This window comes from Podarcis bocagei (genome assembly GCF_964188305.1).
Source record: "Podarcis bocagei genome assembly, chromosome: W".
Classification (NCBI taxonomy): domain Eukaryota; kingdom Metazoa; phylum Chordata; class Lepidosauria; order Squamata; family Lacertidae; genus Podarcis; species Podarcis bocagei.
Genome location: NC_138131.1, coordinates 32,279,734 through 32,305,155, shown reverse-complemented (window position 1 = coordinate 32,305,155; position 25,422 = coordinate 32,279,734). Strand labels below are relative to the sequence as shown.

At 44.5% G+C, this 25,422-nt stretch overlaps 1 long non-coding RNA gene across 1 annotated transcript in view; it reads right to left on the bottom strand.

Annotated features, from left to right (window-relative positions):
- The window catches only part of LOC308577914, a 131,398-nt gene extending 111,715 nt beyond the window's left edge, over window positions 1-19,683 (bottom strand). Inside the window, exon 1 of the long non-coding RNA XR_014003769.1 lies at window positions 19,530-19,683. This is a non-coding gene — a long non-coding RNA (uncharacterized lncRNA). The remainder of the gene's footprint in view (window positions 1-19,529) is intronic.
- Between the last annotated feature and the right edge of the window lie 5,739 nt (window positions 19,684-25,422).

The window sequence follows — 25,422 nt, the reverse complement described above, 5'->3', positions numbered from 1 at the left end:
CCCTTCTGGGAATCCTCTGATTCGCTGGAGAGGCTCATGGAATCCCTCGGATCACTGTCATTCTCCCCCCCCCCCGCTGTCCTCAGATTCTTCCCATTCGCTCTCCATCTCCTGTCTCCGCTGTGCCTCTGTCCCTGAACCCCTGACAGCGGCATTTTTTCATCTCCGCCAAGCTTAGCAGTTGGCTCCTTATCTCTCTCGCCCTGACCTAGCCACTGTGATCCACGCGACGGTCACCTCCAGACTGGATTATTGTAACTCGCTCTACGTGGGGTTGCCCTTGAGACTGACCCAGAAACTCCAGCGGGTGCAGAATGCCGCGGCGAGACTCCTTATGGGGTCTACGCTGTGAGATCATATCCATCCGGTACTATACCAGCTGCACTGGCTCCCGGTGGAGTACAGGATCAGGTTTAAGGTGCTGGTTTTAACCTTTAAAGCCCTATACGGCCTAGGACCCTCGTACCTATGGAACTGCCTCTCCTGGTATGTCCCACAGAGAAATTTACGGTCTGCAAATAAAAACACCCTAAAGATCCCAGGCCACAGAGAGGTTAGGTTGGCCTCAACTAGAGCCAGGGCTTTCTCGGCCGCGGCTCCAATCTGGTGGAACACTCTGTCACAAGAGACTAGGGCACTGCAGGACCTGACATCCTTCTGCAGGGCCTGCAAGACAGAGCTGTTCCACCAGGCCTTTGGTCAGGGCGCAGCCTGACCCCCTCCTCTGGCAATCTGCACAAAACTTTGCTTGATGGTTGCCATTAATTTGATTTTAATTTGATTTAATTAATTTTATAATGAATGTTTTAAAATGTTGGACAATTTTGATTGTTGTTAGCCGCCCTGAGCCCGGCTTCGGCTGGGGAGAGCGGGATATAAATAAAATTTATTATTATTATTATTATTAGGGTTTGGGTTAGGGTTAGGGTTAGGGTCGGGGTTAGGGTCAGGGTCAGGGTCAGGGTCAGGGTCAGGGTCAGGGTCAGGGTTAGGGTTAGGGTGAGGGTTAGAATTAGGGTTAGGGTGAATGACCACCGAAAGAACAATCCAAGTTTATTTGTCCTCTTTCTATTGAGATCTAACCAAAACACCCATGCTTGATTTGGGCTGATAACAAACATGTCACTCTGCGATTTTTCAGTGAATGTGCATTCTAAACCCAAAAACACCAATTTGAAATCAGACCTTTATCATCTTCTTTTTATGTAGATGGAACCCAAAACACCTTTTTGCATTGGTCGGGGGTGATTCCCAAAAAACACCATGCGAATTGAAATAAGACCAATCAAAGCTTATTCGTCTTCTTTCTACGCATATGGAAGCGAAAATACGGTGTTGCGTTATTTTGGTCTCATTACAAACACTTTGCGATTTCTGGGTCAATGTGCATTAAAACCAAAGAACACGACTTGAAATAAGCGAAGTCCAAGATTCTTCTTTCTATGTAGCTGGAACACAAAACAACCTGTTTGGCTTTGTTTTGGCTTATTACACTTCGCTTTGCTAGGGTTAGGGTTAGGGTGAGGCTGAGGGTTAGTGTTAGGGTTAGGGTCGGGGTGAATGACCACAAAAAGAACAATCCAAGCTTATTCGTCCTCTTTCTATTGAGGTGGAACCAAAACACCTATGCTTGATTTGGGCTGTTAAAAAACATGTCACTCTGCGATTTTTGGGGTGAGTGTGCATTCTAACCCCTAAAACACCAATTTGAAATAAGCCCAATCAGAGTTTTATCATCTTCTTTTTATGTAGATGGAACCCAAAATACTGTTTTGCTTTGGAAGGGGGTGATTCCCAAAAAAACGCCATGCGAATTGAAATAAGACCAATCAAAGCTTATTCGGCTTCTTTCTACGCATATGGAATCGAAAAGACGCTGTTGCGCCATTTTCGTTTCATTACACACACTTTGCGATTTCTGGGTCAATGTGCATTAACACCAAAGAACACGACTTGAAATAAGCGAAATCCAATATTCTTCTTTCTATGTAGCTGGAACACAAAACAACCTGTTTGGCTTTGTTTAGGCTTATTACACTTCGCATTGCTAGGGTTAGGGTTAATGTTAAGATTAGGGTTAGGGTTAGGGTTAGGGTTGCGGTTGCGGTTAGGGTTAGGGTAAGCGTTAGGATTAGGATTAGGGTTAGGGTTAGGTTGAGGGTTAGGGTTGGGGTTAGCGTTAGGGTTGGGGTTGGGGTTGGGGTTGGGGTTGGGGTTGGGATTGGGGTTGGGGTTGGGGTTGGGGTTGGGGTTAGGGTTAGGGTTAGGGTTAGGGTTAGGGTTAGGGTTAGGGTTAGGGTTAGGGTGAATGACCACCGAAAGAACAATCCAAGCTTATTTGTCCTCCTTCTATTGAGATGGAAACAAAACACCTATGCTTGATTTGGGCTGATAACAAAAATGTCACTCTGCGATTTTTGAGTGAACATGCATTCTAACCCCCAAAACACCATTTTGAAATAAGCCCAATCAGAGCTTTATCATCTTCTTTTTATGTAGATGGAACGCAAAACACCTTTTTGCTTTGGTTGGGGGTGATTCCGGTGCACACCCAAAAAACACCATGCGAATTGAAATAAGACCAATCAAAGCTTATTCATCTTCTTTCTACGCATATGGAAGCAAAAAGACGGTGTTGTGTTATTTTGGTTTCATTACACACACTTTGCGATTTCTGGGTCAATGTGCATTAACACCAAAAAACACGACTTGAAATAAGCGAAATTCAAGATTCTTCTTTCTATGTAGCTGCAACCCAAAACAACCTGTTTGGCTTTGTTTAGGCTTATTACCCTTCTCTTTGCTAGGGTTATCAAGCATAGGTGTTTTGGTTCCATCTCAATAAACAGAGGACAAATAAGCTTGGATTGTTCTTTCGGTGGTCATTCACCCTGAGCCTAACCCTAACCCTAACCCTAACCCTAACCCTAACCCTAACTCTAAACCTAACCCTAACCCTAACCCTAACCTTAACCCTAACCCTAACCCTAACCCTAACCCTAACCCTAACCCCAACCCTAACCCTAACCCTAACCCTAACCCCAACCCCAACCCCAACCCCAACCCCAACCATAACCGTAACCCTAACCCTAACCCTAACCCTATCAAAGCGAAGTTTAATAAGCCTAAACAAAGCCAAAAAGGTTGTTTTGTGTTCCAGCTACATAGAAAGAAGAATCTTGGATTTCGCTTATGTCAGAGCTGCCCTAGGTCCCAGCTCACAAAGGACCAACGCCACTTCGTTGTTATATACAAAAGTCTTTATTGAAGTTCTGTTTGTCTTTCACATCAGCAGCGTGCAGCTCTACGTCTGAGACTCTAGACCGCCGAAGCTCCGTCTGAGGCTCCGCCCCCATACACCAGTTTAAGACCCGAGCCTTGCTCCACATCTTCCTTTGCTCTTTCCTCCTCTGGGCCCTCCTGCCAGCTGGGTTCTCGCCCTTCCTAGACTCATCTGACGCTGAGTCCCCTGAGTCTTCCCCCTGCCTCCGGCGGGCTTTAGGACCTGGTTCCCCATCCGGGCTTTCTGCTGTCCCGCGCGCCTGTGCATTTGAACTTGGCGCGCGCGCCCAGCCGGCAACCTTCCTCCTGACCGTTACACTGCTCCTGTCACTGCTTCCCCCTTCGGGGAGGCTAGCTGGACCTGACCTCCCCTCCGTTCCCCCACTCTCCGATAGAGGCGTGGTCAGCCCTGACTCATCTTCACTCCCTGCTGGAGGAGATGCTGCCCCTGACACCTGGGACTCTTCCCCCCCACTATGCTCTGGTGGGGAAGCTGGTCCTGATCTCCAGCTGCTGCTTTGGGAGTCCCCGCTGGCCCCCCGTTCTTGGTGTGTCCCCACTGGGACCCCCCTTGCCCTGACCATCGGCGCCTCCTTCTGGGAATCTTCTGATTCACTGGAGAAGCTCATGGAATCTCTCAGGTCACTGCCGTACTCCCCTACGCTGCCGTCAGATCCTTCCTCTTCGCTCTCCATCTCCTCTCTCCCCTGTGCCTCTGCTCCTGAGCCCCTGACATCCATCCCCCCTCGAAGCCCCCCTCCCCCTCTTCTGGGGCAGGTTCCGGGTGCTCCAGTGCTGTGGGGGTGAGTGTGGGATACAGTTCCTTCCCCCTGGCGTGCGGCCGACCAGTTGGAGCCGGCCAGCCCGTAATGGGCTCGTCGACGGCAATCTCCTCTGCTTCCATCTCTCTGCATTCGTGTTCGAACCCAAAGTCCTCCCCCAACACGTCCATGTCCGTCTCTCCCCCTGTTACCTCGGGTGATGCTGCGTGACAGGGCCCCCTCAGCAGTTCCCTGCTCCACCCCACCTCCGGTTGAGTTTCCCACCAATAAGAGCGGTCTGTGGCAGACCCCGAGGGAGAACCCTCCGGGGAGCTTGTGTCCGGCGCCGTCTCCTCAGCTGATGAGAACCCCTGGAACGTGCTGGTCGAAAGTGTGGGTGTGAAAAGCCAGTCGTCGAAATAATCTGCCGGCATAGGTCTGTGCGGGAAGAGTGCATGGAACTCGTCTTTGAGGTAGTGCTCCTCCAAGGCATAGTCCAGCACCCACCTGTTGGCGCTTGCCGGGGTACCTTCCCTGGCGAGGAGATATTCAACTCCCTCTTCCCCCCATCTTGAGTCTAAAATCTCCGTGACCTCGTTGAGTGGCGCCGCCCTCGGTGACCCCTCCCCCGTTGGCGACTTTGAGTGGGTGAGGTGTGGTCCCTGGCGCCTGAAACCTGTGGGGTTCCTTGTAGGGTGTGAGGACTGACCTATGAAACACCGGGTGCATTCTGGAGCCCTCCGGGAGTGTCAACCGGAAGGCCACTGGGTTGATTTGTGCCTCGACTTGGCAAGGCCCTAGCTGCTTGTGTTTGAGCTTCTTCTTAGCTAACGTTCTGGCCGGCACTGCCTGGGCTGCTAAACAGACCCAGTCCCCCACCTGGATGTCTTCCCCGACTCTCCTGTGCCTGTCTGCCTGCACTTTGTAGGCGTGTTTTGCTAGTTCCAAGGTCGTGCGGAGTTGCTCGTGGACCTCCTGTAACTCTGCTGCCAAGTGCTCTGCTCCCCGTGGCTCCCCCTCCCCCTTCGTCTCTAACCCCGGGAAGGTTCTGGGATGCCACCCATTGTTGGCGAAGAACGGTGTCACCCCTGTAGACCCGTGCTTCGTGTTGTTGTAGGCAAACTCGGCCAGCGGTAGGTAGTCCACCCAGGTCGAGGGCTGTTGATTCGCATAGCATCGCAGGTACTGCTGCATGATGGCGTTGACCCTCTCTGCTTGTCCGTTGGTCTGCAGGTGTCGTGCCGGCGCTAAGTTGATCTTGACGTTCAGGATGCCCAGAAGCTTCTGCCAGAAGCTCGAGACGAATTGGCGACCACGGTCGGACAGGATGGACCATGGTAAGCCGTGAACTTTGAACACGTGTTCTACGAACAGCTTGGCGGTCTGTTCCGCTGTGGCCACCTTCGCGCAAGGAATGAAGTGCGCCATCTTGGTGAACAGGTTGACGACCACGAGTACCGCTGTTTTGCCTCGCGAGCTGGGCAGATCTGTGACAAAGTCCAGGGCCACCCTCTCCCACGGTTCGAGCGGCGTCTGTAGCGGTTCTAGCAGTCCCGCCGGCTTCCTATGCACTGGTTTGGCCATTTGGCATGTGTCACACCTAGAGACGTAATCCGCGACTTCTCCCCTCATCTGGGGCCACCAAAAGTCTCTGGCCACTAATTCCGCCGTCTTGTCTTTGCCGAAGTGCCCAGCACTGGGCGCGTCGTGTAACTGCTTCAGGATTTTCGCTCGGAGGTCGTCTCCCGGCACGTAGAGAGCCCCTTTGCGGGTGAGCAGTCCGTCGCGTATCTGGAACTCGTCGTCCTTCGCTGTGCCTCTTCGCACCTCCTCCATCTTGGATTGTGCGAAGGAATCCATCTGCAGCGCGCAATGCACTGCGTCCAGGTCCACGGTGGCTGAAGTGCATGCCCACGCTTTCGGTGCGAAAATGTGTTTGGCCGCCACCGGTGCCGCTTCCTCGAGATACTGCGGTTTCCTGGATAGCGCATCTGCCATGACGTTGTTGTCTCCCGGGATGTATTCTATCCGGAAGTCGAAATCCGCAAAGAACTCCGCCCAGCGGATGTGTCTCTGGTTCAGGAACCGCGCCGTGCGCCAGTACTCCAGGTTCTTATGGTCCGTGCGGACCTGCACAGTGTGTCTGGCTCCGATGAGGAAGTGCCGCCACGCCTTGAATGCTGCATGAATGGCCAGCAACTCCCTGTCCCAGATGGTGTAGTTCTGTTCCGACTTGCTGAGTTTCCTGGAGTAGAATGCGCAGGGCCTCCAGTTCCCTTGCAGATCTTGCTGCAACAGGACCGCCCCCACCGCTCTGTCTGATGCGTCAGTCTCAACCCTCATTGGTTTGCCGGGGTTTACGTGTAGCAGCTGTTCTTTGGACGCAAAGAGACGCTTGAGTCTCCGAAAAGACTGTTCTGCCAGGCCCGTCCAGGTGAACTTCTTCTTCTTGGAGCTGAGGGTGTCCGTGATAGCCGCCGTCTCCTTCGCGAACCCCTTGATGAACTTGCGATAAAAGTTGGCGAAGCCGACGAACTTCTGGACCTCCTTCCGATTGTGCGGGCTCTTCCAGTCCAACACCGAGCGGACCTTGGCACTGTCCATGGCGAGTCCCTTGTCGGACAGCTTGTAGCCCAGGAAATCCACCTCCGTCACGTCGAAGTGGCACTTCTCCAGTTTGGCGTAAAGTCTGTGCTCCCGTAGTCTCTGCAGGACCTCCTTGACGTCTCCCTCGTGAGCCTCCTGCGATTCCGAGAAGATCAGGATGTCGTCTAGGAAGCATACGCACTTCTTGTAGAGGAGGCCCGCTAACACGTGGTGCATGAAGGCTTGGAAACAATGGGAGCCATTTTGCAGACCAAACGGCATAACTCTATATTCATAGGTGCCTAAAGGCGTAAACATGGCCGTCTTCCACTCATCGCCCTCCCGCATGCGTATAAGGTTGTACGCCCCTCGTAGATCCAACTTGGTGAAGATTCGTCCCTTCCTCACCGTCGCGAGCAGGTCATCAATCTTGGGCATGGGGAATGCTGTGGGCTTTGTCCTGGAATTTATAATTCTGTAATCAACTACCAGTCTGCGTTGGGGCGTGTCCTTCTTCTTCACGAAAAACACGGGACTGCCCCCCACTGCTTTGGATTCTTGGATGAATCCCCGCTTCAAGTTGTGATCTATGAACTCCCTGAGTTCTTGCAGTTCGTCTTCAGAGAATGTGCCAAGGAACTCTCATACCTGCCTCCCCCCCAAAAAACCAACCAATTCGCTTCTCAAAACAGGTATATCTTAAGACAGGTATAGGAAAATAGGGAGGTTCCCTATGAGATGGAACTCTTGGTAGTGCCAAGAGAGAGAAAAAGAGAGAGTGCACCAAGGAGTGGAAAAGAGAAAGAAGTGAGTTAGCAAATCATACTTCCAGATGACTTGTTTATTGAGCATTCATCTTGATTTGTTTGCAGGGAGATTAGACTATGTTGGCTATTTAATGGGCATTCGCTCTGATTCATCTGTGGAGAGATTAGACAGCATTGCATCAAAGCAAGTGTTTTTCTACACTTTCTGGTGCATTTCCTCCTCACTTTCCTAACTGCTAAAAGTTTGCTCTTTGGGGGAAGCTGATTTGCTGCACAAGGTCTCCCAGTCATCTAACGTTGTGCAAACTGAACTTGCCAGCATGCAGATGAATCCCAGTCAAAAATGGTGACGCAGTCTGGAAGCACCCAAACAAAGAGATCCAGCAAGAGTGTTAATGATGCAGAAAGGCAAGAGTGGGCAACACACGCTGTGGAATATAGACAGAAAAGTGAGGAGAGAACAAAATGAATTAACAAGAAGGCACAAATAGTGCAAGAAAAATGCGTTCCCAGGGTTAACGTCATTATAGGGGGAACACAGTAGACCACAAACTTAACATGAGTCAACAGTGTGATGTAGCAGCAAAGCAAGCTAAAAGTATTCAAGGCTGCACTAACTGAAGCATAGTGTCCCGATCAAGAGAACTAATAGTCCCAACTCTGTTGTGCCTTGGAGTACTCCACATCTGGATGGAGTACTGTGTTCAGTTTTGGGCATCACAATTAAAGAAGGCTATTGACAAGCTTGAATGTCTGCAAAGGAGGGTGACCAAGAAGATAAAGGGCTTGGAAACCAAGCCTTATGAGGAACAGTTGAGGGAATTGGGTATATTTAACATGATAAAGAGGAGACTGAGGGGGAGAGATAATAGCCATCTTCAAATATCTCAAGGGCTGCCACATTGGAAGATGGAGCAAGCTTGTTTTCTCCTGCTCCAGAGGCTAAGACCTAAACCAATGGCTTCAAATTACAAGAAAGGAGATTCTGACTAAATATTAGGAACAACATTCTGGCAGTAAGAGCTGTTCAACAGTGGAATAGACTCCCACAAGAGGCGGTGGACTCTTCTTTCTTGGAGGTTTTTAAGGAGAGGTTGGATGGCCATCTGCCATGTATGATCTAGTTGGGATTCCTGCATTCCAGGTTTGGGCTAGATGACCCTTCCACTTCTACAATTCTATGATTGATTCTGTGAATCTATGCACAGAAGGGATCATCAGGCCATGTACACTAGGTCCTCACCCACTCCTATCACTACATACTGCCACCATGCCCCACCCCCCAGCAAATACCGAATTGATGTTTGCTGGATAGAGTTTTCTGCATGAATTGATGCATGCATGGAAAGCTCCTACACTTGCTGAACTCCTTGCATGTAGGAATTCTCCATGTGTACAACAGACAAACATTCACTAGAGGATTTGGTTGCTGTGCACAACAATGGCACCAGGGGAAGACTAAACCATCAAACTTCACAGCTCCCCCTGGGCACGCATACATGTGAAGAGGCTCATGTTTATCCCATTGAAATGATCTTCTTTAGCCCGTGTCCTTCTAAGTGATTTGACATGTGCCACACAGATTCCAGTGGGTCACAAACTGGATTGCCATCTCCTTCCACAAAATTCCAGATTTCAGCAAATTTGAACTTTGGCACATGACCAGCATCAGACAGAAAGGAAAGCAACATCTGCCCTGTGCCTTCTTACTGTCATGTCCTTCATCAGCTGTTCCCAACACTGTCCATGCTGAGGGCATGTCTGCAAGGAGGCCACCTGCAGGATGGGCATAAACTGTCCCCATCACAGAGAAAAACCTGATAACAACCCCAGGCTCCTCTTACGCACAATTATCAATGCTTGTGTTTAAACACCTGAATAGAGCTATAATATAGAATAAAGAAATATTCTTATTTCTTTATTTAATAATAAAAAGTGTGTGTGTGTGTGTGTGTGTTATAAAATATGAAACTAACACAGGAAGACAAAATCAAACACCAGTTAAAACAGCATCAGAATATGCCAAAAATAAAACTGAAAAGCTTTCTTTAGTATCTTTCAAGGTTACTTCTTCAACTGTACAAAGAAAACCCAAAGTGACATCCCTCTGCTTTCATACCTGTTTCAACTACCTTGCCAACTGTGTAGCTGCTTCTACAATGTGATGTCTGCAAAATTAAGGCGCCACAGGCATGGTGGGGCAGCAATGGGGCTTTATGAGTGTGGTGCCTCTGGACAGATCTTTATTGTGGGATCAGTGCTTCACATGAATAGGTGTTTTTTGAAGCACCCACAGAGTGCTATTGTCATCAAAATGCCAGTCTGTATTCCCCTCCACACACTCTTAATCCGGATTTACCTTTTCCATGGAGGGGGGGAACCTACTGCAAATTAACGGAATAACCTGATTGCAATATTAAGCATCCATCTATAAGCACCTTCATTACCCACATTGTATTTCTGGAATGGACTATGTGGGCATAAATTGTGTATGGTGATTGGTCATACCCACACCAGTCTTTTTGTCAACACCCCCAAATGTGCCCACCCTACCCCAAACTTCCTACATTGAGAGGGAAAGTCTGAAAGGAGCTGCAAGTGAAGTGTTGGGTGAACATGCTTGGAAGCCTCCTCACAATTAGGAACGACGAAAGTGAAGGATTCCCAATAGTAGGAAGACATCAAAGTGTGTTGAGCCAAATGTGCTTAGAAGGTTTTTCCTGTTAAATGTGCATCTGTGAACTTTGGCCAGGCTTCTATAGCATATGTTGGATTTGGGCCTCATGAAATTAAGCCTCCATTCTTATCAGCCATTCCAGGATACTCCAACAAGAAGATTTTGCTCTCCATGAACCTGTATATTTATGAAGACAGAATATTTAATTTTTCTACTTTAGCCACTCTGGTATCTTAAATATTACGAAAGTATGGGGCTTTATTAAAAAACTTCAATAAACAGTAGACTTTTTGGACAAAATGAGCATTAAAGGGTAAACACTAAATGCTACCTCTTAGCAGGACAGTAGCTTAAATTGCAGTACTAAATCATTAAATAGACACTATGAAAAATACTCTCATAATTGTTTCCTTAATTTTCTCTCTTGGTGTTACTCTACGAGGCTATTATTACATAGATACTTTTACCAACAGTTTGTCTGTTTTACAGCTAAAATAACTTTTTAAACATGTGCTAAAACACCCAACGCCATTAGGTGACAACATTATAGCAGCAAATGATGGTGATGATGACAAACAATATGCATTTATTTGGTACTGTGATTGGATTTAGTATTGTACAATAGAACACACTGCTAGCAGGTTTACCATCTGAAGTCCTGGTGTTAGAAAATTCTGTCAGCATCTCTATGCAAATGGAAGCATTATACCTGCATTACATCCCTTAGAAGGGCCAGCCCTTTCGTTAGGCAGGGTGAGGCAACTGCCTCAGGTAGCAGATGCTGGGTGGGGGTAGCAACAGCAACCCTCTGACTGTACCCTTCAGGTGGAGGAAAGAGTTATCATGGCTGGTGTCCACTGAGATTGGCAGTGGAAGGCAAGGAGACCAACAATAAGCAGAACCACAGCCAATGACTCAATGTACTAGCAAAATATGTAAACGTGTTGAAAACTTTCAGCATGAAGGAACATATCTGGGCTGAGTTTACATGTAGACTTCTTTTCCTCCACCACCACCAGCTTCAGATGATAGAGATAGATAGATAGATAGATAGATAGATAGATAGATAGATGGAGTACCTGTAAAGTCATCAATGTCACCCACTTTCTTATAGCAAAATGAACTCATTTTACTTTGTGGTGCCTAATAAACTTAAACCCTTTGGCTTTTATTTGTCCCAGTTGTAGACCATGGAGTGCTACCATGTTCCTTTAACATCTGGGACTCATCACATCTTTTCTAATGACTCACTGGTCTGCAGAAAATGCCTGCTGAGACACAGATGTATGGTGTCACACAGACTTAATGACATACAGAAGCAGCAAATAAAAGGGGATCCATTCAAGGAGCCGAGGATGGAGTGTTTTTTAAAAATGGAGAAACACTTAGGAAGTGAAAAGAAAGCCAATAAAGAGAGGCAATCAGGAGCAAACGGCCCAATACCTCCAGCAAAAGAAAGCAGAGATACACTTGGTTTGCATTAAATGACAAGGGATTTATAGTATAGTAGTATAGAAGCAAGCAACTCAAGTACCACTTCCACAATGTCTTGTGGCATGCTCCACCCAAGTATCTTTGCGATGTTAATTTCACAATACTAAAATATTGACATCACAATATTTCCCTACAGCTGGGAAAGCATAGCTTCACATACCATTAATTAGGGCATTTCTTTTATTTATTTCTCAAATGGCTGCATTTTCAGAGTGAGATGCAGGCATCACTGCATTTTTTGTTGTTGCAATTGGTTCTAAAATAGGGCAAACGGCAAGCACTGTGCCATATAAAATAGGTACCAGAATACAGGCCATACAGGTATAGTGTATAGGTCGTACGATAAAACTAATACATCTCTGGGGTGGTGAGGAGGAATCAGTGATGACTGCATGATAAGTGGCAGGAATAGATAACTGAATTAGTGGTGAAGTTCCTGTACACAGCTAAACTGTTGATTCTTTTGAGTTCTCAGGCATCTTCCTCATGTCTCACATCTTATAGAAGAAGTGTGCATGCACACGAAAGCTCATACCAATAACAAACTTACCGGTAGTTGGTCTCTAAGGTGCTACTGGAAGGAATTTTTTTATCTTATAGAAGGAAAAAGTAAGGTCAAGCATGGGGTAGTACTCAACATTGCATGTGCTGCCTCCACTGAGGTCTTGCTAAACTGTGTCCTGTTGGAGAGACTTTGGAAAGGCCTAATTTGCATAATATAATATAATATAATATAATATAATATAATATAATATAATATAATATAATAATAACAACTTAGAAAAATTACAAAATTAATTAATTACAATTAATTAATTAATTAATTTACTTTATGAAAATTAAATCCAAGTATAAAAACTAAGACAGACATCCTAAAAAGACACAAAGACACACATGTACATGCATCCCGTGTCACTAAAGGAGGCTGCAAGAAATTTGATTTTACATTGTATCAAAACTTTGATATCCTATTTAACATATCTGATGAACAAAGTAATGGTGTGGTCAAGTTGCCTATTGCTGTTATTTTGCACATGCACACACACATACGGCATACACCTCCTGCTCTTGCCCTAGTAATTCCTTCCAGCAAAATGTGGATAATGATGCGAGAGATTATAGTCATCTGTCTGCTGCACTTGACCCACACATGGCAAATGCCAGGGACTGATGTTATCAATCTGTTGCACTGTCTTCAACATATCACTCTAGGATTCTTATGTCCGTCATGATGATTCTAAAAGTTGATCTATTATTTAAAACAATATTTAAAATATTGTAATTTCACAAATATGGCAGCAGCAATATTAATCAGTTAATGACAGGGCACACAATAGTTGAGAAAAGTTAGTAGATACCTTTAGTGAAATCATATCCCTTTAAAAGTGATACTATTGCCAAAACATTTTTTTAATCACTCATAATCAAAACACAAGGAGATTCAAAACTAGATAGGAAATCATATTTAAGGATAACTATGCATTAGGATTTTTATTACTAATTCATTTCATTCTTAATCATAAAAATCCTGAAGCGGCACAACTACTTTGGAATTATCATTAATAATTACTTTGATACTGAATTCCTTCGGATGAATAATACAGACGACTTAGAGATAGGACTCTTTCCAAATCTCCTGAGTGTTTGCATGAAGTTTAATTCATTTCCTTTCTCCTAGTTTGCAAATGAAGTGTGAAACAATTCTCTGATTCTACAAGGTGTCACTATTCATGCTCCATACCTAGTGTATACCCAGCTCGCTTAATTTAGCGGATTGGAAAGATGCTGTCATCCAGTATAACCTGTGTCATTCAGTCACCCAATGAGGTCATCCAGACACTATTAATTATTACAATTTATTGAGTGATGACAAGGTGCTTGGCACTGTCATGACAGCCTGTATCAATTTACAGCGACTCCCGGTATTCTAACAATTCAGCAACTCCATTGGGAAAGAAAGGACACACACTGAGTCACGCAGCTGTAAGAAGACAGAGCATTTAAGGCAACCTTACAATGGAGGACTGGGTGAGAGCACATTCCCATCATTAGGAACGCATCAAGCTCCCCAACCCCAGGAGATGATCATTCCCTCAGCACCTCAGCATCAAGATGGCTGGTTAATGAGATGCTGTGATCAGATTCTCCGCAACAGCCTTTTGGAAAAGGAGCTTGTTAGCAACTACTACGAAATAATACAGTATTGGGAATTTTTTCCAATGCTAATTTTGGGGCCTGAACTGGAAGGCCCACAAAGACCCCACCGTTCGTAAGATTGTCTCTTAATGAGTTTAGCTCCCTGAGAACTAGCGATCTATCTAGTAAATTTTTCAAGACCTGGTCATTAGGAATGTTTTGTATATTCTATTTTCCTGTTTTCACCATCTATTGAGCCGTCATTTTTAATTCATTGCCCAGTGGAATTTTTTGTGGGGGTGGAGAACTTGCTCACGAGCTTTTCAAGGAATAATATGTGAGGCTAAGGCTGATGAGTGCTACCCCACAGGTGAACCTCTCCAGCTCTTAGGCAAGTGCCTGGGAAATAATCAGCATGATCCAGACTCAATGCATAACCCAGAGTCATTATGGAGATGAGAACTGTGTGTTTTGCTTCCTGTCACAGCAATCACTAATGACAGCAGTTGGCTAAAAGTTCTCGTCCTTGTTTGGGTAGAACATTTGTATCTGCTTCTTCAGCGCTTTTAGAATGTTTATTCTTCTAGCATTTTAGCTCGCTCAATGTGATGAAAGAAGATGGCTATTTTGCTGCTTTCCAAATTAGCAAAGCAACTTTGCACGGAGGTGGGAAGCACCCAATAATCATCTTACTTAAGTGCAGATGGCTAAGGAATATTAGGTAAAATGTATGCATTCAACCAACGTTCTTCCTCACATTCCAAGAGTAAATCCTATATTCCACCAAGGTCTGGCACAACTACTAATTTTACACTTCATTTGAGGGGGTGTTCCTTAAAATATGTGAGGCCAGGAAAAATTAATGCCGATATCTCCATTAAAATCTTTTGGACAGACTCCTATTAATTTACTGAGTTAGGATGCACTTCTAATCCCAGCTGCTGCCCAGTGGGGTTTAATGGAATGGCAGGATCACCAGCAGGTTCTTTGCCCTGACACAAGGGCCGGTTGGGGTGCAAAGTAGGAAGCAGGCAAATCACTGTACCTGACTGAAGCTGGTGCAATGATCACGGATGATGCCATCAGATGACCACAGTGGGGCTGGCTCAGAATCCAATGAATTCCCAAGACAGCTCAGTCCCTTCTATTATGAGCTTGTGGGCTCAGACTGAATAATATAGTGGGCCTATCCAGGGCCTGCTTAAAATCTAATATGGCTGCTGAACAAGCCATACCAGTTCCTTTGTTAAGATAAAGACTCGGACCGGCCACTGACCATGCTGTGATTTAACATTTCCAAAGAGGTTGCTCTGTTGCCATACTATCCTAGGATGGAGAGCAATAGGCCAGTGGCGATTCTGTATAGGAGACTTGTGTGAGAGTTTTGAGCCGATGTTGGAAGCTGGAGACACAGCTTCTGCACACAATTCCATACGTGTCTACTCAAAATTCAGTTCCCTTGAGTTCTTCTTCTTCTTTGGCTATCACTCGTAGCCAAATAAGATTGTCTTCTATAAACACGGTTTTAACAATGAGTCCATAAGTGACTGTGGCCCATGTAAGCATTAAGTCGCAATCCTATGCACACAATGAACTGAGTTATTTCTGAGAATACATAAACACAGTCTTTTTAAGAAATAGCCTGTGCCCCCTGAGCTTCTACCTCCAAACAATATAGGACATACTGTCCATCAATAAAACAAAAGTGGATAATGTGAATTAAGTGTGCCATTACTATCATCCAAAACTTCTTATGTGTTGGAGGCTTTGAGATCCAGCTTTGACATTACAACACCAAGTAACCACATCTCCTTTTCACAAAACCAGCTTCCTGTTGTTTACTACCTAGAGATCAGAACCCTTACATTAAAGGGTTCATTTTTAACAATTTAGATTAAACTTCTATGCACACTTACTTGGGAGTAAGCCCCATTGAAAACAGTAGGCATTGCTTCTGAGTAAACATGCAAAGGCTTGCACTGTTAAATTAATAAAAACTTAAACCGTCACATAACTGAAATAGCTGCAACTACATTGTCCAAAATGGCAGCAGTAATAAACTGAGAGCACACCCTAGGAATATGACTGCGGGCAGTGTAAAAATACCTAAAATAAATAAGGTTGTAACTAAAATCAGAAAACATATCTGGTAGTGTCTGTCCTTCAGATTGCAAACAAAACTAAGATATTAGGGTCGTATCCTTGGTATATTAATACTATATATTGCTATTAAAAAATCAACTCAAGAATATTTTATGTAATTAAACAATATTACTCCAAGAAAATGAATGGGTTCTTTCACATACACACAGCTTCCACAGTTTCACCCATAATGTAAAAAATGGGTTTTGTCAGCTTCACTGATATGAAATTAATTTTGGTCAGCTTATAAAGGTGTTGCTTTCATGTTTTCCCTCGTAAGATCTCATGCCCCTCAGAGGTTTGGAATCACCTTGCTTCTCCCAGCTTGTCTCCTGTCTTCTATTCTTCATTACACAACAGATGACCTATCAGATATTCTTCTTCTCCGCCAACAGATTTCCTGTTGCCAACCGTCAATGAGAATAAAGCCTGCAAGCCTTTTTATCTTCATTCTGTTGCTGCTTCCCTCCTTTACCACCCTCCCTCCCTCCTCCTCCACCACCTTTCTAAAGATCATTTGCCAGCATTGCTTTCTCAGTTTTTACCCAGTGGAACAAGCGGTGTCTTCTGAACTGACAATTCTGACTTTTTGTTGCTTGTGATTTTTTCCACAGCATGACAACTACTTCCATGAAGACATGCTAAACCTTTTCAGCTAAAGAGGCCTGTGGGAAAAAAGGAAGGAACAAACAGCAAAGGCAAAGGGCCTTCAATGAATAAAAGTCATTATCAGAGGAGTGAAATGAAATAAATCCCTCAATGTGTTAATTTAATTTGGCCATACCTGTTCCACGGGAAATATAATTAGAATCATGACGTCATGGATCTAAAATGCACACAATTTCTTCATTGAGCAAAAAGCATATTTTCATACCCTCCAAGTGTCCCGATTTTCCAGGGACATTCCCGGGTTTACAAAAGCCAACCCAGCTTCTAATTTGATCCTGGAATGACCCTGTTTCCCCTGCCACCCTGGAGAGTGGGAGAGGAGGAGGAGAAGCTTCTGCCCACGATGAGCCACAACTGTTGCCTACGCCTGAGCCAGGTAAGCAGCCATTATCAAGAAGACCTCTACCTGTCCAGTCAAGGAACTGGAGAAGAATCTGAAATACAGCGAGTCAAACAAACTTGGATGCAGTAAAAGAAAGTGTGCATTCCACACCTGAAAGCATCCAGATTCAAAAAGCGACGTCTGAATCCATAAAATTAGAAGCACCAAAGCTCAGCTTCTAACAGAACACATCAATTGTAGCAAGAATCAGTTACTCACAGCCCACAGCCATGTCTTAAATTTCTTGACACGAAACATCTGTATTTTTTCTTTCCCTTTCAAGATCGTATTTTAACAGTATTCAAGACTGGACCCACCCCCCACCTCACCCCAGCATATGACCAAGGTTTTCCTACACAATGATGATCACCAAGGCATAAATAGTCAGATAAGATAGATAGATTTGATCAAGTATCCCGTATATCACCAACTGGTTTATTGGGCTCAGGTGGCAGAATTGCAGCCCCACTGAGTATGGCTGCAAATCACAAGTTATGGAAAGGAACCCTCACTGCCAGGAAAGAGGAGCTGAAAAGCCTTGAACACACCTCATAAAACAAAATATTCATTCGCTTTACTTAACATCCCAGTGGTCTATATTTGTTTATAGATGCATGTCCTGTATGCCTGTCAGAAGCGGAACTTCCTAAAGAAAGTGGCAGCAAACTCGAGAGAGAAGCATTTCAGTGTCTCCGAGAGAAATCAATGAGAACAAGAGATGGATTTCTTTCAAAGGGAGCTGGGCGGAAGACAAACTAGAGTTTGGAAATTAATTCCTCCAGTCCTGGTGATCTTAACACTTTTAAAAGGACAATCCGTTAGTCACTTCTCTGAGCTCAGTTAGCAAGTCCCTAGCCAGCATTTTTCACAGGCATTTTTCACATACACTTCTCTTTCATTTCTGGCGGCCAGTGTGTGCCATATCACACTTTTCTGTGACAGTTTTTTAAACAGGATAATTATTGACTTACATTGCCAGGGTCTGTCAGGTGAAGAAGCTACAAGTTATTGTGCTTTTGCTGTAACTCACACATGCCTTCTGGCAGTAGATGCTTTCAAGATCCCCAAAAGGCTTTCCCTGTTTTGTTAGAAAATATGTGAGTATCCTGCTTCTGTACAAGAAGATGGCATTTTCCCCCCTAAGATTTTTTTTTTGTGTGTGTCTGAAAAAATGCTAGGCATTTGAGGCATCAGATCAAAGTAACATTCTATACAGTATAAAATCTCTGCAACAAACGTATAAGACAGATGTTTTGGACGACCATCACATATAGAAGCTGGAATGTTTTGAACTGTTCCCATCATCCCTGACCATGAGCCATGCTGGTTGGGTCTGATCAGAATTGTGGTCCAAAATTTCTGGATGACACCAAGATAGGGGAGACTGGTATAATGTCCCTTGTGAAGGCTATACAGATATAATAACAGACATGTACCTGGCCCGTACAGGCAGGGGTACCTTTACCTTTTACCCAAAAGGGACGGGGGTGGCGCTGTGGGTAAAACCTCAGTGCCTAGGACTTGCCGATCGTATGGTCGGCGGTTCGAATCCCCGCGGCGGGGTGAGCTCCCATCTTTTGGTCCCAGCTCCTGCCCACCTAGCAGTTTGAAAGCACCCTTAAGTGCAAGTAGATAAATAGGTACCACTTTATAGCAGGAAGGTAAACGGCGTTTTTGTGTGCTGTGCTGGTGCTGGCCTCTTAAGTGAGATGAGCGCACAACCCTAGAGTCGGACACAACTGGCCCATACGGGCAGGGGTACCTTTACCTTTTACCCAAAGCAGGTCATGTTGTGAGGATGCCTGATTATCATCTTCCAAAGCAACTACTCTATTCCAAACTTAAAAATGGAAAACGTAATGCAAAAGAGGTTTAAAGACTCTCTCAAGGCAAATCTATTTTTTAAAAAAGTACTATAAACATCAGCAATTGGGAAACATTGGCCTGTGAGCGCTCCAATTAGAGAACAGGCTTTACCAAAGGTGTCATGGGCTTTGAAGACACTCAAACTCAGGACAAAAAGGAGAAAGGTGCTAACAGGAAGGCACACTTGGCAAACCCTGACTGTGATCAACTCCCACACGAGAACCTATGTCCCCACTGTGGAAGGACTTGTGGATCCAGAACTGGCCTCCGCAGTAACTTACAGTCTCACTTCCATGTTCATGGAAGACTATCTTACTCAGCTATGAGCGATCGCTAAAAAAAAAGAGAGACTAGGTACAGCAGGACCTAGAGTCAGGTCATGAACATCTTTGGATAAAGAAAACAAATCATGTGACTGTTAATTATCCCATCCTTTAAGGACTTTAAGGCAGTATTGGAATTCTGCCTGGGTCAGAGGAATGTGCCACAGCGTAGGCACCGGCAGATATTCCTGTCGACCTCCCCGCGTCTCCACTCTGCTGATAAGCAGGCGAGGTCCCGGCGATTCATCTCAGATGTGTGAGAGGAACACACCGTTCACCCTCTCTCCCCTTTGGTGTCCCCCAGAGAGGGGAAAGAAGCAGACAGAAAACTATTTACATCTTTTATTTCTGTCTCTCATATCAGTACAGAGAAACACGTCTGCACTCGACAACAGCAAGAAGAAACTCCACCCATGTACTTCCAGTACAGGTCATATGACACACACTCTGAGCTAACATCCGGTGCTCAGTACAGAATGGACTGCCCCTTTGTTTCCATGGCAACAGTCACAAACATCCTGTCTGGCTTTCCAGCCACAAGCAGCTGACTGAGCTGCTGGAGCCTTTGCTTGCTGCAGCATTGGTGCTTTATGGTAACAGGCAAACCCTGACTGTGATCAACTCCCACACGAGAACCTATGTCCCCACTGTGGAAGGACTTGTGGATCCAGAACTGGCCTCCGCAGTAACTTACAGTCTCACTTCCATGTTCATGGAAGACTATCTTACTCAGCTATGAGCGATCGCTAAAAAAAAAGAGAGACTAGGTACAGCAGGACCTAGAGTCAGGTCATGAACATCTTTGGATAAAGAAAACAAATCATGTGACTGTTAATTATCCCATCCTTTAAGGACTTTATCCATTGTTATTCACCACAAATATGATTATGATGGCCCTAGACTTAGCAAACTCATTTAAATCAATAGGACGGAATTGATTCAGGTGAGTCTACCATTACTGAGGCTATGTGTGCATTTAGTGGTTTCGAATGCACTGAAGTTGCTCCCCGCCTCACAGCTACATTTTTCCATTGCTGTACACACCAGAGAGGGGACTGGGATGTCTTCACCCGACTACCTGATTAGTTAATCTGCTGTCTGCAATGTGCAATGGATGTTTCCAAGCACGATTCAAAGTGTTGGTGCTGACCTTTAAAGCCCTAAACGGCTTCGGTCCTGTATACCTGAAGGAGCGTCTCCACCCCCATCGTTCAGCCCGGACACTGAGATCCAGCGCCGAGGGCCTTCTGGCGGTTCCCTCATTGCGAGAAGTGAGGCTACAGGGAACCAGACAGAGGGCCTTCTCGGTAGTGGCGCCCGCCCTGTGGAACGCCCTCCCATCAGATGTCAAAGAGATAAATAATTACCTGACAGTCAGAAGACATCTTAAGGCAGCCCTGTTCAGGGAAATTTTTAATATGTAACGCTGTACTGTTTTTAACACTGATTGGGAGCCGCCCAGAGTGGCTGGGGAAACTCAGTCAGATGGGTGGGGTATAAATATAATAATAATAATAATAATAATAATAATAATAATAATAATAATAATGTCTCAAATGTATACACCTCAGCTTAACCATGGATTATGGTTTCAAAACAGACAGAAGCTGGTTTGAGGGGAAACACGTAAAACATCAGAATTTCTCAAAACAAAAACAAAAAAAATATATGGATTATGGCTGTCGTGTGTACTCAGCTTCAAACACTGTAAACTGTAATTTGTGCACAGCCTAAGTCTAGATCCAACACCATCATCACTGGGTTGCATCTGACTGTCATGTAGGGTCTTTTTCTGGGGAGCTGCAGGGGGCTGCAAACCCCAAACATTTTGTGAATCTTTGTCTTTTGTCCATTACTGTATTTATTTTTCATGATTTGAACTATAAAATGGAGTCAAAATAAGAGTACATTTTTTAGGGGGAGAAAGCACTGCATAAACCTCACTGAATGCAATAAAACTTCCAGGTAAGTGTGTATAGAACTACAGCCTTAGTGGTGGTGGTGGTTGTTATCAGCCAGTGCGGTATAGCAGTTAGACTGTCTGACTAGGACCTGGGAGACCAGGGTTCAAATCTCCACTCGGACATGAAATTCACTGGGTGACCTTGGGCAAGTCACTGCCTCCCAACTTATCCTGCCTCATAGGGTTGTTGAGGGGATTAAATGAGAGGAAGAACCATTTACACAACCTTGTGCTCCTTGAAGAAAATATGGGATATAAATGCCATTATTATTATTATTATTATATTTTGAATTAGGGTATTAATTTAAGTATAATTTATGGTTTTTTGTATTATGGTATTAATTTTTGCATACCATATCTCTGATAAAGGAGGCATCTGGAGAAGGGCCTCAGCAGAAGATCTTAATAGCATGTACTGGAGTAAACACTGACCACATTTTAAATCACTACTGGGTGGTATTTCCCTGCCATTGTACCAAAAATACTTGTGTGTAACTGTAAATCATCTCTAGTAAATTACCATGTAAAGAGTAGAAATGGGCATCAGATGATTTTCTGGAATTCTGTGGGTGATCTAGGATCAGTCTGCTCAGGCAGAAGAGGATTAGTGGTTTCCAACTCCATAACCCCACAAGGACCCAGCTGTTCATGGCCCAGAAGAACCTCTTTTCAGCCTTCACATAGATCAATTTTGATAGTATTGCAAGCTGACATGAAACATCTGGGAAATCTATTCACTTGCATTCTCCCCGGTGCTTAATTCAGTTTCTTTAAAGGTAATCAGCATGCTGCTGCCTTGGATTAAGCAAAGGGAAAATACAAAAATAAATACAAAACCTTCCCAATCAAGTAGGAAACAATAGGGAGAAGTGGGGGAGATGGCTTTTTGGTTATTTTGAGCATTTAAATAAATCTATGAGAACTGTTGGCTGGTCTAGAATTCTCTCTTCTAGAAATTCTCCTTGGGTATCTTGCTCTGGCCTACAACTTGAACCCTATGGTGGGCTCTGGAATTTAAAGAGAGATCTCATCCATATGCTACTCTTAGAGATCAACAGTCATGGGTTAGAGATAGTTGTACAGTTAAGTACTACTGGATCCAGCCCATGGTTTTTAGGCAGCTCTGGTTAAACAATCATGTACATGGTCTTGTTATGTGCAGGATCTGACATCAATGGGCTTTTGATATTCCGCTGATTAAAAACATACCTCATTTTCAGATGTGTTGCACTGTATATTACACTGATTATCTGTAAAGAGGGACGGTCCTGGTGTTCCTTTATCCAAATATAAAAAGCAATTAGAGTTGAAATCCACCATCTGCAATGCATGTGCCAGCCCCATTCATTATTATTGGACCAACATTGCTACAGCACTAGCAGATTTTGTTCTGTGTGCATTAAATGCCAATCCTACCCTCAAGAAGCATACATTCAAATGCATATGCATCTATATCTATATATCCCTTCTTGATTCCCTAAAACATTTTTTTTCCTTTTTCCTGGCATATTAGAGACTATTCCTTGTACAGGCACTTGGCAGGGTTTACTGAGGGCTATTTTTGTCTTGTTATTAGCTACCATCGTGCAATAAAACATCCTTGGTTCCCCGAACATATTAGTTGAACTCTTGTTTAAGAGTGTCCTTTGGTATGGTTTTCCAATATGCTCTCCAGAGCCAACTGTGTCACTGGCAATCTAATTGAGATTTGGCAGTGTACTGCATTTACAGATAAAGAGGAATTTGAGAGTAGATGTGGAATCCACGGGCTGCAGGCCAGTGGGCACTTACTTAGCGTGTCTCATAGGTGATTCGTTCAGTCTTCCAGCAAGGCTGCTGCCAATGTTGCTGTCTCAGCATCCCCACTAGCTGATCCATGGAGTTTTGCTCTCATCGCTTCCAAAAGGAGCCACTTGTGTGTTATTAAGGACAGCAGTCAAGTATGGTGTTGACAACAGTGATTCAGAAAGAGAGAGGGAGATGGAAGAGCTATTCCTGGATGCTGGCTGGCTGTTGAGTTTCTGATGCAGGGCAAAAGAAAGAAATAGGTGCAGAGGAAAACTAGGAGAAGGCCTGCAGAGGGCAGGCAGAAAGAAGAGCTTCTTTAGGGAAATTAGAGTGAAAACAAATGTGCTCTGTGCAAACTATTACTCTGTACTACATCCACAGACTTGAGTCAGAGGGACTTGGCTGAACATGAACCAAACAGCAGAACTGGGACGTACTTGGACACAGAAATTCTCATCAACAAAAGCGACTCAGCAAGAAATCACTGCTGAGCCAAATTGCTCAGAAGCAGCTGAAAATTTGGACAATTAATATTATAAATACTCTGAATTTAACTTGGCTTATCAGAACACACTTGGCTTCATCATCAGGTGCCTTGAGTTCCCAATATATGGCTATCATAGTTGCATTATCCTTTCTCTGAGCAGTGGTAAATCCAAAGCAGATTTAGAGCAGGGAATAGGGACCCAACAGTCCCAGTCCCAGGCAATGCTCAAGAATGATGAGAGTCTGTCATTCAGCAACACCTGGAAGGCCAGAAGTTCTCCATCGGGGCTTTAGAGGGTGAGTTTTAATTTGAGGAAGACCGCACGCAGGAGATTTGCAGCATTTTTATAAGGGCCTTTTGATTTACAAAGCTATAGATCAAACAATCAAATACCCAGGAAGTACTAGATTTGTAGTGACATCAAGAGCTGTCTGAAAACAGCAGCAAAGATACCCAAACGACAACATTTTATTCACTGTTTAGCAGTTTGCCAGCAAGTCCAAGCACCACTTATCGCAGCCAAATCAGAGTTGCATCAGCTACATAATATTTTTAAAAAAAACTGGGAAAATCCAATGATGGAGGTCCTTATGTTCTGGACTTTACACACCAAGCTATCTTTTCAAGCAAAGGGCAACCGAATGACCCATCAATTACAAAGCACTAAGCTGTGAAAGGCTACCATAACAAAACAACACAGTACAGATTAAGATAGCCATGCATACTGCTGAGCTGAGACTGTGCAGTTCTGTCTTCTAGTGCACTGATCTTTAGCAGGTGGTTTGGGACCCACAAATGTGTTTCAGTCCAACTTCAGGCACTACCTCCATTTTGTTTTGTCAGAAGGGTGGGCTTCTACACTCCTAGATAACCTTAAAAGTATCTGTGCTGACTTACTGCACATGCCCATAAAATTGTACCACAAATTCAGGTAGGTGTGTGTGCTTGTGTTTCAAACATCTTAATTTCCATTGATTAAAATCACATCCCTTTAGGAATGTGTTCATGCCAGCTCATGCCAGCACTAGCTCATGCCAGCACAAACTGATTTTGAACTTCTGAAAACAATAAGAAGAAAGTGGGTGGCTGGGGAAATACTCAAATTTATGAGCTTTAAATATATTTGCTGGCATACTCCATTGTAGGAATCCCCTACATTCAAATGAATATAAGGTGAACCCTGCTGGTTCCAACCATCTAGTCTAATATCTTCTTCTCAGAGTGGCCAACTAGATGCCAATGGGAGGCCTGTATGGAGGACCTGAGTGCAATAGCACTTTCCCCACTTGTTGTGATTCCCAGCAACTGGTGTTCAGAGACATACTGTGTCCAGAGCACCAGTTTGTAGAACAGTGCTTCCTGTTGCAGATCAGAACATTTGCAAGGCTGTAAGCTGCCTTTTAAACTTGCTCAACTGATCGCTACCTCCAACCCAACACCAATTGTCTGTTCCATTAGTGAGATTATTCCAATTCTTACATTCTGTTCCATCCAGCTGGCTGGCCTTACACCTAAAGGACTGCCATTCCAACACAATCCTGCCTCTTGGTTAAGAATTGCAATGGGGAGCCGCTTCTTGGGCTTACCTGTAAGATCAGTGGTAGGCAAAAGTTTTAGGGCCTTTTCTTTAGTGTCCCTGCCACATAACTCTTAGTATGGTTACCAGATTGTTTTCAATGAACTGGGGGACACTTTTCAACTTCAATGGATTTTGTATGGGGACTCATTTGTAAATCCGGGGACTGTCCCGGGAAACGGGGCCGTCTGGTAACCTTATTTTACAATGCAGGCCTTCAAACAAGCCTTAACATTCCTCTCTTCCAGCTCTCATCATCCATCACCATTGACCATGCTGGCAGTGGTGGAGTCTAACAACATCTGAAAGGCCAAAGGTTCCCCAAGCTTGTTCTGGGCTTTCTTATAATGCTGTATTTTACTGTGTGTAGATACTTTAAATGTGCCTAAATATATCTCAACCTGGTGGTGTGTAGGTCTTGAAAAGTATTGAGGATTTATGGAGTACTAATCCATGCTGATAAATTTAGATATATGGGTACATTGATGCTCACACTTTTTCATATTAAAAAAAAGATTGCAAA